The sequence below is a fragment of the Patella vulgata genome, chromosome 7 (genome assembly GCF_932274485.2).
Source record: "Patella vulgata chromosome 7, xgPatVulg1.2, whole genome shotgun sequence".
Classification (NCBI taxonomy): domain Eukaryota; kingdom Metazoa; phylum Mollusca; class Gastropoda; family Patellidae; genus Patella; species Patella vulgata.
The window spans coordinates 66200901-66215473 of NC_065885.2; the positions used below are offsets into that span (position 1 = coordinate 66200901).

The window sequence follows — 14573 nt, forward strand, 5'->3', positions numbered from 1 at the left end:
TCAATTTAATCCTCGAAACATTGTGTACATATATTAGAAATAATAGTAATATTTCAGGTATCACATTTGGTAATTCAACAATAAAAATTATCGCTTTCGCATATGACGTCACGTGTTTATTACGTGACTATAAATCAGCACGACATTTATTAGAAGTTTTAAATCAAGTTAAACTCATTTCAGGTTTATCTGTTAACCTTTCAAAAATTGAAAATCCCTGATATGTTTGTCGCTATGTACGTCCTCAACTTGGGCTTTCATTTTTCCTTTGACACAAAAATCCGTAGTCAGCTGAACTTTGAATCTAAACTTAATGAATTAAAAAACATTTTAAAATAATTGGAAGTTACGAAAATTGACATTGATGGGTAAAATAGATGTAATAAAACATTTGCCTTTATACTAGCCTATCAACTACAGTCACTTTTTGTTCCTAACCATATTGCCGACAAATTAAACAAACTTTTATCAAATTTTCTATGGGAGGTACACGATCAAATAAAAAGGGGTGTGGTTTGTAAGGACTTCTCTCATGGTGGTTTAAAAATGGTAGACATTCATGAATATTTAACTTGTTAATCCTTCGTTTGGATAAATAAAATACTAGACCATGGTTTAACATATTTTCATTCTGCATTTCACCATATAACCCTTTACTTTTATCTGGAAGTAATTATAACCCTAAATATGCAAAATAGAGTACTAATTTCTACGAACAACTCTTCACAAACTTGTATACTTTATACAATTCAAAAATCGGAGATAGGGTTCCAATAACAATCAAGTAACGTATATAGATACAAATTGAAATAATAAAACAACCAATGACACTTTTACATTGCTTGAGTAGAAATTCAATAATTCCACAAGATTTCCTTAACTATCTAGCCAAGACACTTAGGTCTAGCGAAAAAAATCCCTTTCGGGGGTTTGAAACTTGCAATAAGTAAATTATCGAAAGATCACAATTTAAATATTGAAATATTTGTACACATATAAAAGTCTGAAATTTTCAGTTTAAATATATACACAAATAATCGATTATTTAAATATGGACAGGTGGCTTCGGGTCTATGTGATTTCTGTCACAGCATGCCAGAAACTGAAGAGCACCTATTTATTCAATGCCCTTATTCTCAAAGCCTTTGGGATGCTCTTAATGCTCTTGTACAATCAAAGGCCATAATCCAGAAAGTTATGGTGGGGAATGTGCAAATATCAAAAGGAACTGAGATCCTCGGCATATAAAGATTGTTTTAAGTTTCATCAAAATCGGATAAAAATTGTGACCTCTAGAAGGTCTACAACCTTCGTATTACATACTTTTACACAATTTGCGTACAGCGGCCATTTAATCAGGCAGTTTCATTTCGATTTTCTCGAAATTCGAATTCAACTTTCATTATGGTGGTATGGTGATACAATGTATATTTAAACGGTTTTTAAAATCGGAAAAAATTGTGACCTCTAGAGAATCTACAAGTTAAACATGCGATTTTTCTAACTATCAGGGGTGATAATCGGTTAAAAATTGTGACCTTTACAGGGACCATAAGCTAAAAACGCGATTTGTCGTACAATCAATGGTCATAATTCAGGAAGTTACGATCCGATATGCGCGAATATCAAAAGGAACCAAGAACTTTGGGTAATAAACATGCATTTCCAGTTTCATCAAAATTGGATGAAAATTGTGACCCCTAGAGGGTCCACGACCATGATATACCAGATGTTTACACTATTTGCGTACTAGGGGCGACCATTTTTCCCGGTCGTTTTGGTCCGATTTTCACTAAATTCGAACTCAACCGATACTATGGTATATCGGCGATATATTCGAACGGTTTGTTTTAAAAATCGGACAGTAATTGTGACCTCTAGAGGGACCACAAGCTAAAAACGTGATTTTTCGTACAATTAGGGGCCATAATTCAGGAAGATGCAATCCGATATGCGCGAACCGAGATCGGTGGGATATAAACATGCATTTCACGTTTCATCAAAATCATCAGATCAAAATTGTGACCTCTGGAGGGTCCACAACCTTGATATACTAGATGTTTACACTATTTGCGTACGAGGGGCGGCCATTTTGTCCGACAGTTTTAGTCCGATTTTCACGAAATTCGAACTCAATCAACATTGTTGTGTAATGGTGATATATTCGAACGGTGTTATATAAATCGGATAATAATTGTAACCTCTAGAGGGCCCACAAGCTAAAACACGATTTTTCGTACAATCAGAGGCCATAATTCAGGAAGATACGATCCGATATGAAAGGAACCAAGATGTTTAGGTTATAACCATGCATTTTAAGTTTCGTCAAAATCGGGTGAAAATTCTTACCTCTAGAGTGTCCACAAGCTAAATACGTGATTTGTCGTACAATCAAGGGCCATAATCCACGAAGTTGTGGTCCGATACATCCCAATATCAAAAGGAAACGAGGTCTTAGGGAGATATACCTATATTTCAAGTTTCGTTAAAATCGGATACACATTGTGGCCCGAAGTGTGTCCAAAAACAAATTGTGGACGGACGGATAGGGGCGACGGTATAATACGTCCACATAAAAATGTGGGCGTGTAAAAATAGAATATACAGTAATGATATTAGCAAATTTACAAATCCCAATTAGAATTCTTGTAACAAAATAGTTCATCCTCAAATTAAATTGTATAGGTACAACACGATCCAATGAATATTATATGGCTTACATATAGTCTGGAGGCTCAGCGCGGAGGGGTGTCCATCAAATGGGCACAAAACCAGACCCAACTTTTCTAGAGTAAAATTTTGCGTCGAATACGATGCCGAGTGGTAATCAGCCCGCCGTAGGGGCGTTTTCGAGATATTCGGGGTCAAAGGTCAAATGGATTCATTTGCACTGAAAGTGAATGCCCGGTCATTCCTGTATCATGAAAATAAGCTGAAAATGATCGAAAGTAATCACACTTTCAATAAAAATGTAAACTTGCTAAATTCACTTTTGTTCTTTGTGACCCCAGAGGTCAAAAGGTCACATTGTCCGTTTTAGCACTAGGAATATTTAAAGTAACAAATGTCGGCGTAAAATATAAAAACTAAAGCGAAACATGTTCTAATTAATAATAGGAACATTTAAAATTTATCTTTAGGTGGTCTTAGCACCGAACTTTTACTTTGGAACGTCGAAAATGATCTTGCATAACAGAACCAAAACGCTTCGGAGCCTGTTTCAAAAACTGTTGAATTAAAATCTCTCCGAATTAGTTTTACAACGAATGCTATACATAATGATACTAGTTGTCTGAAAAAAAAACCAATTGAACAGTTCCATGGATGGACTCCAGCCTGCAGGCCGCGTCACAAATCCTGCCCAAATTTTCCCCGCTAACATTCACCAATACGACATATACATCCTGTTAACTACTATGTACAATGCATTCGTCGGTTTTATCTGCGTCAACGTTCGGGCGAAATTCATAAAAAACACATAAAACAGATTAACGTCGGTTTTCCTAGACTGGGATTCTCGGAAATCCAACCGGCCTGCAGACGGGAGTCCAACACTGAAACTATTCAATTGTTTTTCAGATAACTAGTATCATTATGTATAACAATCGTTGTGAAAATAAATCGGGGAGCTTTCGATTTGACAGTTTTTACATATTTTTGTAACAGGTTTCAAAGTGTTTTGGTTCTGTTATGCAAGATCATTTTCGACGTTCCAAAGTAAAAGTTCGGTGCTAAGACCACCTATTATTAATTAGAACATGTTTCGCTTTAGTTTTTATATTTTACGTTGACATTTTATTGCTTTAAATCTTCCTAGTGCAAAAACGGTAAATTTCACCTTTTGACCTCCAGGATCACTAAGACCAAAGGTGAATGTAGCCAGTTTACATTTTTATTGAAAGTGTGATTACTTTCGATCATTTTCAGCTTATTTTCATGATACAAGAATGACCACGCATTCACTTTCAGTGCGAATGAACCCACTTGACCTTTGACCCCGAATATCTCGAAAACGCCCCAACGGCGGACTGATTACCACTCCGCATCGTATTCTACGCAAAATTTCACTCTAGAATAGTTTGGTTTGGTTTTGTGCCCATTTGATGGACACCCCCCCCCCCCCCCCGCGCTGAGCCTCCGGTCTAATAAGAAACAAGATTGAACTTGAACTATCTGCAAACCCTTATTTGAGTTTAAAATGGCAGTATGATGTATCATCACTCTGGTACAGCGTATACTATACTATAGGCGTTTTTGTGAACCGATTAGATTAGACCGATTAGCTATTATACGCATTTGTGAACCAAGTTGATTATGCTAATCGTTACATTTGTGAGACGATTTAACTCAACTGATTAGGCAAATCGACCTAATCGTCCCAGGAGGTGTTTAGGCGATTAGATTTAACGTTTTCAAAATGGCGGAATGTTCGACATCGTAAGTAATTTTTAATGCTTATTGTTGTTTTTCTCTATAAAAAATGTTTTTTTTAAAACGCATTTGATGTGTTTAATGTTAACTTTATAGTCCACAAGAATGTTAGATCACCTCTGGCTCTAAGCAATTTTAGGCCCTCTGGGTGCCAGCAGTGTCACTGTACTCTGTAGGTAACTTGGACTACACTTGAAACACACGCCCCCCTCGTCATGTTAGCAGAGATATTTGTTTTTCTGATCGGTGTCCGTGATGGCAGTCGTCTTACTAAATCGTAATTATCAAATTTCACATTTGTGGACCATAGCTAATCAAATCGAAATCATACCAAATCGTACTAGCAAATCAAAACCTAATCTAATCGACTCACAAAAACACCTTATGTAAACCTATCTATTGATTCCATTGTACTATACATATGTCTACGCATGTATTTTTGTAAATTGATTTGATATGTTATTAAGCCAATAGAATTGTTTTAAAAAAAGACCAGCGGCTGCCAGGCAGTATACGCCCACATTTTCGAGAGATGGATAGAAAACCAGCTAAACGAAAGTGATTTTTCCTACAATCAAGGGCCATAATTCAGGAAATTACAATTCGATATGCGCAAATATCGAAAGGAACCAAGATCTTTGAGTTATAAACTTACATTTCAAGTTTCAACAAAATCGGATAAAAAATTGTGACCTCTATAGGGTCCACAACCTTGATATACCATATTTTTACGGTATTTGAGAACAAGGGGCGGCCATTTTGTCAGTCAGTTTTGGGCCAATTTTCACGAAATTCGAACTCAGTCGTCCTTGGGTGTAACGGTGATATAATAATACGTTTTTTTAAATCGGATAAAAAATTATGACCTCTATAGGGTCCACAAGCTAAAAACGTGATTTTTCGTACAATCAGGGGCTATAATTCAGGAAGTTACGGTCCGATATGCGCGAATATCGGAAGGAACCGAGATCTTTGGGTTATAAACTAACATTGTGACCTCTATTGGGTCCACAACCTTAATATACCATATTTTTACGCTATTTGAGAACGAAGGGCGGCCATTTTGTCTGTCAGTTTTGGGCCGATTTTCACGAAATTCGAACTTAGCCGTCCTTAGGGTGTAATGGTAATATATTAACACGGTTTTTTAAATCGGAGAAAAATTATGACCTCTATAAGGTCCACAAGCCCAAAAACGCGTTTTTGCGTACAATCAGGGGCCACAATTCATGAAGTTACGGTCCGATATGCGCGAATATCGAAAGGAACCGAGATCTGTGTGTTATAAACTTACATGTCAAGTTTCAACAAAATCGGATAAAAATTGTGACCTCTACAGTGTTCACAAGCCAAAAACGTGATTTTTCGTGCAATCAGGGGCCATAATCCATGAAGTTACGGTCCGATAGATGGACCGAGATCTTGGGGTGATAAACCTATATTTCAAGTTTCATTGAAATCGGATAAAAATTGTGACCTGTAGACTGTTCACAAACAATTTTGGACGGGCGGACGGACAGGGGCGACGACAATATACGTCCACATGAAAATGTGGGCGTATAAAAATGCGCAATGATTTCTAAATTCGAGAAATAATAGTTATTGAATGGGTACAGTAGGTTAGACTTCGTAGTCGGGGTATCAGTATTGACGGAGTCGAATTAAAGAAAAATGTACCAAACCCTTCGATCTTCAGTTTGTACAGATGTAAATTAGTTTTGCAAAGAAATGAGTGAACGTAATAATTTGTATCTTCCTTTTCCATTCGCATAGAATCTAGGCATAGACTTTTCCGGTTCTAAATCGACAATGTTATAAAATCATCGTACAAAATGGCATAATGAACATTTATATCACCTTCCTATTTTTATCAATTAATAATTATAATAATTATAATTTTATCAATTAATAATAATAATAATTATAATTTTATCAATTAATAATAATAATTATAATTTTATTAATTAATAATAATTATAATTTTATATATTAATAATAATTATAATTTTTACAATTAATAGTAATTATAATTTTATATATTAATAATAATAATAATTATAATTTTATCAATTAATAATAATAATTATAATTTTATTAATTAATAATAATTATAATTGTATATATTAATAATAATTATAATTTTATCAATTAATAATAATTATAATTTTATATATTAATAATAATAATACTTATAATTTTATATATTAATAATAATTATAATTTTATCAATTACTAATAATTATAATTTTATCAATTAATAATAATTATAATTTTATCAATTACTAATAATAATAATTATAATTTTATCAATTAATAATAATAATAATTATAATTTTATCAATTAATTATAATTATAATTTTATCAATTAATAATAATAATAATTATAATTTATCAATTAATAATAATAATAATTATAATAATAAATAATTTAGCGCGGACAATTAACTCTCTCTCGGCCACTTTACATAAGGACAACTAAAAATAAAATTACAGCAATCATAAAACATTAAATCACAAAAGGACATAATCGTTAAAAACACAGAGGAAATGAGTACAGGTGCTAAAAGTCTGATACACACAGCTAGAACTGTATTCATTCAGTTGTATATTTGATTAAAAAGTTCCTTTTGGGATACATTTTAAAAGCTTGAATAAAATTTGAACCTTTGCTTTCCTTCCATATCGAATTCCATACATTTTGACCACCGGCTGCGAATGATCTTTCACCGGAGTTAGTTTTGGAAAAAGACTTAATTAAGAGGTTGCCCGATTGTGATCGAGGGGTTTTGGTAGGTTTATTAATATTGAGACGGTCTCTCTAAGGTACTGAAGTGCAGAATCGTCATAAAGAGCAAATTATGTAATATACAAAACGAACTGGGCTAATGAAGACGGGCATACGCCATACAGTGTGCTATGAGAGAAATTTTGCCCGGACAGCGGCACTGCGGCCTACTCTTATATCGAATTCGAACTGTCAAGGGATCTTTTACGTGCACGCCAATGTGTACACGGGACCTTGGTTTTTCGTCTCATCCGAATGACTAGACAGCTGTCCTTGTCAGGCCCTCCGTTCTGCATCACTGACAAGGGGGAACCACGCCGGAAAATCTGGGTGAACTTTCTTGGCCAATCCAGGGATCGAACACTCGACCTCCAGGCTAGCGAGCCAGCGTCTTACCCACTCAGCCACCGTGACCCTCCCTTTGTCCTGAGTAGAGTCGAAATAAACACCAAGAATTGTGTCACTTGGTTTAATAGAGATGTTGCCAATTTGATGGTTTGCTGTGTTAAATCTTAGTAGTTGCTAGCTGCTGCCAACTTCGATTTTGTTTTGTCATCGTTTAGCTTTAAGAATTTTCTCAGCGTAGTTTATAGATATTGGGACTATAGAAACGGGGGAATGAGATAATTTAGAAAGATATAAAGCACATCTACTTTTTACATTTTATACATTGTATATAGTTTGTTGTGAACGCCTATTAATAAAGTGAAATGGTTACACAAAATGTAATTGTTTACACGCTTCCCTTTAATCCCCTGTGACAACTTTCAAAATAAGTAAAGACACTTACCGGTAATAGTCTGTCGTCTTAATCACCAATGGTCAGAGAACGAATGTATTCATTTTACGATTTCGTACATATTTATACTAGATTCACATATGCCCCTCCTACAATTTAAAACGCCTATTAATCACAATGATCCTGCATTGTTTAGCTCCGCCTATAAATACCGCCCATTAAATACGCTTATTAATCTCCATGAACCTGCATGGTTTAGCCCCGCCTACAAATACCTAGTATTACATATTTATAACCTTGAACTTGCATTATTTAGCTCCGCCTATAAATACAATCCTCATATTTCTAGGAATAAGGCGATGGCCGGAGAAACTATATTAAAGATACATTATGTAAGATTTAGATAAAGAACTAGCCATTTTTGCTATGATAGTTCGAAAGTAGATGATGTAAAATGAATAAATTGAAAATTTCATTCAAATTACTCTATTGCAAGCGAAGATATTAGCCTTTGAAGGTTTGACAGACGTGTGCAATAATTTCAACCACCGTACTGGTTGATCGAAGCTAAGTCTCGGTCCTCCGTATTTGATTAAAACAAAGTATCGCTGAACCATTCTAATTTATTTAATATCGGAGAAATCTGATGCCATCGAGAGTTGATTAAGTCCTGGATCAGCTAATTAATGTCTAATTAATACTTTGGAAAACATTTCAGGCCTAAAGAAAGACCTGCAATAGGCAGATTTAGCTCTTGCATAATGCATGTTTAAGCGTTCTATACTGCACGCATTATTTATTTTTACACGCTACCAATACTAATAGACAATAACAACAGATTTTACTGTACACGTTATGATTGTGTTAGATCACAGATACAAATAGTCAGTATTGCCCTGTACACTATATATTCAACACATATCTCCATTAGGTTTCCTCGACACATGGGAGCCACAATGGCTAAGACGACCTTCGGTTGCACGGATTTTCTTACTGTAGTTCAACCTGTGGTCGTGACCAGTCATACCATAAGATAGAGCACGGTCGAAATAGTTCAGACTTTAGTTGCAACCATAGTCTACATCCGAAGGTCGCCCAGGTGATTAAGACGCTGGCTCGCTTGTCTGGAGGTCGCGGGTTCGCTCAAGGCGTTGGCTGACAAAGTTCATCGGGATTTTCCGGCGCGGCTTTCCCTTGTCAGTGGTACAGGACGGGGGGCCTAACAAGGACAGCTCTCTAGTTCGGATCGCACGAAACACCGAGGTCCCGCGTACACATTGGCGTGTACCTAAAAGATCCCTTGACAGTTCGAATTCGATATAAGAGTAGGCCGCAGTGCCGCTGTCCGGGCAAAATTTCTCTCATAGCACACTGTATGGCGTAATTTCTATTTCATATTGTTGTTAACATGCATAAAACTTCCTTTAAGTATGTTTACATTTGTGAAACTCTTTGATTCCTTGTACACATGAGTTATGACTGTAATGATATTGTATTGTTTTATTCATTCACTCATTCAATTAATTTGGAAAATCTTTATAACCTGTCATTGGTATTGCATGTTGAATTCACCACTGTCAGACTTTGTAAATTGCTTGTATAACATTGCCCATATAACCTCGAGCCATATTCCATTTGTGCGGTATATCTTTGCCTTGTGTAGCCTACATGTAGACCTAGGTAGAACACTAAGGAGTATTGACATCTTCTGAGACAAATATCCATTGCGCAAAACAGTCTAAGGACTTTGTATTTTAGTCTTAGCCATGTAACCTTTTTATTATACATGTAATATCCTATTGTTATGTTGCCCGTGCTGTGTTAGGGATTATTATGATTATTACTGTTGTTTTTGGTCAAGTGAGTACATGTGCTTCTCGGCTGCCATTATTGAATCTGATTAAAGTTTAAAAACATAAATTTCAATTTGTTATTCTCTTTAGGTCGACAGTTCATAACAACGGGAGGGCTACATGAACCAAATTTATTCGACACTGGAACTCAAAATAAATGTAAGCTATATTCTGGCAAATATTTCTTTTATCATTCTTCTTAGTCGTTTGTCCAATCCTACTTCCAGTTCTTTGGAATCTGATCTCTTATTTCATACTCCAATATGCTTCCGTGTAGTATTTACCTCCATTAGAACGCATGACCTGTTCTACCAAACTTATAATTGCATTAACATTGCGCTCATTCGATCCAGGGGGTCGGGACATGCACCAAAATAAATAGTTGCTATCCTTGCAGTATAAGGAATAAATATGCCAAGTTCCAAGATGATCCATTTAGAATTCCAGCATGTAGACAAAAAATACAAAAATTGGGCGTGGCTCTGCCCCTGGGGGTTAAACATGGACCAATATATAAAGGTACAACCCTATGCTGGATTATTTCGAATTGGATCCAAATCTGTTAATAATTGCAACCTGTATATCATTTACAGACAAAATATCAACAACAAGGTGGATGTGGCACCACCGAAAGGGCAGGGGTTGTTGGGGTGTAGGAAGTGGCGTGCGCCAACATTAATAGTTGCCGTCCTTAGGGTATAAGGAATGAGTATACCAAGTTCCAAGCTAATCCATTCAGAATTGTGGCCTTTTGGGCGCTAATGGCAAAAATTGGGCGTGGCTCTGCCCCTGGAGGTCGGGACCTCCACCAAAATCAATATCAATAGTTAACGCCCTTAGGCTATAAAGAATACATATGCCAAGTACCAAGTTGATCCATTCAGAATTCCGGCCTGTAAACTATAAACACAAATATTGGGCGTGGCTCTGGCCCTGGGGGTCGGGACATGCAGTTACCGTTCTTAGGCTATAAGGAATACATATCCCAAGTTCAAAGACGATCCATTAAGAAGGCAACACACAGAGACACAAAGAAAAAAATGGATGTGTCTCTGCCCCTGGGGGCTGGGCAATCGCCAAAAACGATAGGGGTCATCCTTAGTATATAAGGAATAGGTATGCAAAGTTTCAAAATGATATGTTAAGAATTGCGACCTGTAGGCAAAACACAAGACACAAAAAACATTGGGCGTTGCTCTGTGCCAGGGGATCGGGCATGCACCAAAAATAATAGAGGTCAGCCTTAGGGTATAAGGAATAAGTATAAAACAGTCTTTAAGACGATCAATTAAGCATTGCGGGCTGTAAGTGACACACAGACACACACAAAAAGAAAATGAGCGTGGCTCTGCCCCTGGGGATTGGGCATTCACCACAAACAATAGGGCTGTTCCTTAGGATCGAAGGAATTGGTATGCAAAGTGTCAAGATGATACGTTAAGAAATGCGACCTGTAGACGACAAACAAACAAATACAAGAAATGGGCGTGGCATGCACCAAAAACAATAGGGGCCATCCTTAGGGTATACGGAATAAGTATACAAAGTTTGAAGAAAATCCAGTAAGAATTGCGCCCTGTAGGCGACCCACATAAACACACACCATCACACACACACAGACAGGGGCGACGGCATAATACGTCCACATTATGAATGTCACTAGGTAATTAGAGAACAGGAGAAAAATAGAAATTTGTTTGTTGAAACCTTCATTATCCATCTATCGTAGCAATGGTCTCTGTGATAAAAGTATATTTGGAACGGGTTAACCAGTTCTACCACATATGTGATAATGATTGACACCAATATTGTCCTTAAATCTTACATAATGCCCCTTTAAGTAAGATATCGATGAGATTTGATAGTCTGTTAGTACGGGAGCACGGCCCGGCAACCGGCTATTATTGGTCTGAATGGGAGATCGCCTGGTTGGAAGACATATATATATATATACTATTATTAACCCAGTATTGAAATCGGTTTGTGTCGGTATACCTTTAATCGATTCGTCGTTTACCATGAAATAAAGTAAAGCAGCTTTACGGTTGCACTAATATTTTTGAATACTATTAGCCAACTTACCTTTAATGTCGCTAGTAGCCATCGTCTGTTGTGACACTAAAAAAGAAATGTGTATATATTTCTGAATTGGAGAAATAATAGTTATTGAATAGGTATAGTAGGTTAGACTTTGTAGTCGGGGTATCAGTATTGGCGGGTACTTTACATAAGTACAAATAAAAATAAAATTACAACAATCACAAAACATCAAATCATAAACAGACATAATCGTTAAAATCACAGAGAACATGAGTACAGGTTGTAAAGGTCTGACGCAAACGCAGCTAAAACTGTATTCAATCAGTTGTATATTTGATTAAAAAGTTCCTTTTGGGATACTTTTGAAAAGCTTCAATACAATTTGAACATTTGGTTTCTTTTCATATCGAATTCGATACATTTGGACCACCGAATGCGAGTTAGTATTTGAAAAAGGCTTAATTAAGAGGTTGCGCGATTGTGATCGAGGGGTTTTGGTAGGTTCATTAATATTGAGAAGGCCCCTCTAAGGTACTGAGGTGCACAATCGTTATAAAGAGCAAAATATGTAATAGACAATATTTTAAAATTGATGTGTCGATATTGGTGTCATAAAAGCATTTGGTTTAGTCTTGGTTATTATCCGGGCTGTTTTATTTATTTATTTTATTTTAAGTTTATGAAATTGGTTAATTTTATTGTCTGGTAGATTTTATAAAATGAATTACATCAGTTGAGTCTTGGTGTAACCATAGTGTTTACCAGGATTTAAGAGGTGTTACACGCAATGATTAATCTAATTTTTCTAATATTATGAATTTGAAAATTAATACTTTTACACATGGCCGAAGTTTGTTTCTTCATGTCCTGAGTAGAGTCGAAATAAACACCAAGATTGTGTCACTTGGTTTAATAAAGATGTTGCCAATTTGATAGTTTGCTGTGTTTATTAGTTGCTACCTGCTGCCGACGGGGGAATGAGATAATTTAGAAAGATTAATAAAAGCGTATCTACTTTATACAGTCTATTTATTCAGAGAAATGGTTACACAAAATGAAATTGTTTACAAGCTTCCCTTTAATCGACTGTGCCACCTTTCATAGATACTAAAGATACTTACCGGTAATAGCCAATGGAAGGTATTTATAGGCGGGGTTATAAGTAAGTGTATTTAATGCAAGATATGTATAGAAATAGAATCTTCATAATTCTAGGAATAAGGTGATGGTTGGAGAACAACGTACTAAGTGTTCTACGCTACCAATAGACAATAACTCGCTATGAATTCAGATAAGATTTTACTGTACACGTTATGATTGTGTTAAATTACATATACAAAGTCAATATCGCCTCGTACACTAGATATTCAACATATTTATCTAGTGGGTTTCTACGACACATAACTGTATATTCATGGTGTATATATGTTATTAGGTTTCGAATCCCCGGTTGTACGTGACAAGGAGTAGGGTCGCCTGTCGAACCTCGTGGGGTTTCTCTGGGTCCTCCTATTTCCTCCCACTGCTAAAGACCCCTACGCGCAAGCGAATTATTGAAATAAAATTGAACCATGTGTTAGTCCCGAAATGACCTAGTTTGTGTCGAGTGGACGTTAAACCCCATTTCTCTCTCTATATATATATATGTTATTAATTCGGTTATATATCCGTGATAAGGTAAATGATTTCTCTTTCGCATCTGAAAACAATACGAAGCAAAATATTTAGATGACGATTACACCAAATTATTCCATGAGCAGAATGTGCGGATAAACAATACGCCAAATTGTCCCTCGATGTATTTTCCACACTTAAACACCCACAAATATTTAGGATATATAAAAAAAAACCATATCGGATTAATTAACAATTTATAGAATTACAAAAATATATAGGATTTATATAAAGTATATAGATTTACAAAAATCTGGATGAACTTTCTCGGCCAATGCAGGGATCGAACATCACATCCGATGTCTTAAACACCTAGCCACCCATATAGAATTTTAAAAACTTATAGAATTTATAAAAAATATATATGTCTAGAAGCAAAACTATAGGTTATAACATTGAAAAATGGAAAACGCACTTCAATAAAAGTTAACAATTTATGCATGATAATTTATGCTATTTTTAAGAACAAAAAACAAATTTTAAAAAGAAGAAAATATATACGAATGATTTTTATCGGCGTGATTGTTGTTATATTAGTTTATTTATCCTAAGTATATGTGTGTTCGATCCATGCTTTGGGCGAGATAGTTCATAGAGATTTTCAGGTGTGGTTCTACCTTTACTTGTCCGGCCTGCAGGGCAGAGGGCACGCAAGGGACAAGGTATATTCGTTCGGATGGGACGACAAATGCACGTAAAAGATCCCTTGGCAGTTTGAATTCGGAAAAAGAGTAAGACATAGCGAAGTTGTCTTTGGAAAATTCCCTCATAGCACACTGCATAAATATTGCGAATGCCTGTCTTCATTAGCTCTTGTCGGAGCAGAACAGTATCTTTACCATTGATATTGGCACTCAGCAGACTCGCCGATATTAAAGATTTCTGCAACAGAAGAAATCTGCCTGTTAAGTGTTCGTTCACATACCATCACTAAAGTGAGGCCCTGGTGATTGGGCACCAAGAACACAATACCTTAGCCATCTTATATCGTAGCAACATTATAGGGTAGAACATCGAGCAATCATGTATATAACGATGACCATGGCAGAA

The 14573-nt window shown here is 35.9% G+C and overlaps 2 protein-coding genes and 1 non-coding gene across 3 annotated transcripts in view; 1 reads left to right on the plus strand and 2 right to left on the minus strand.

Moving 5' to 3' along the window:
• Positions 1-8061, minus strand: part of LOC130010449 (GTPase IMAP family member 8-like) — an 89151-nt gene extending 81090 nt beyond the window's left edge. The window contains exon 1 of the mRNA XM_050555810.2: positions 8008-8061. The gene's annotated coding sequence lies outside the window, so the exon portion shown is untranslated. The remainder of the gene's footprint in view (positions 1-8007) is intronic.
• LOC126826766 (uncharacterized) overlaps positions 1-14573 on the plus strand; it is a 58007-nt gene that overhangs the window by 42062 nt on the left and 1372 nt on the right. Inside the window, exon 2 of the transcript XR_008788866.1 lies at positions 9900-9968. This is a non-coding gene — a transcript (uncharacterized LOC126826766). The remainder of the gene's footprint in view (positions 1-9899; positions 9969-14573) is intronic.
• The window catches only part of LOC126826748 (GTPase IMAP family member 9), a 132834-nt gene that overhangs the window by 15489 nt on the left and 102772 nt on the right, over positions 1-14573 (minus strand). The window lies entirely within an intron of this gene.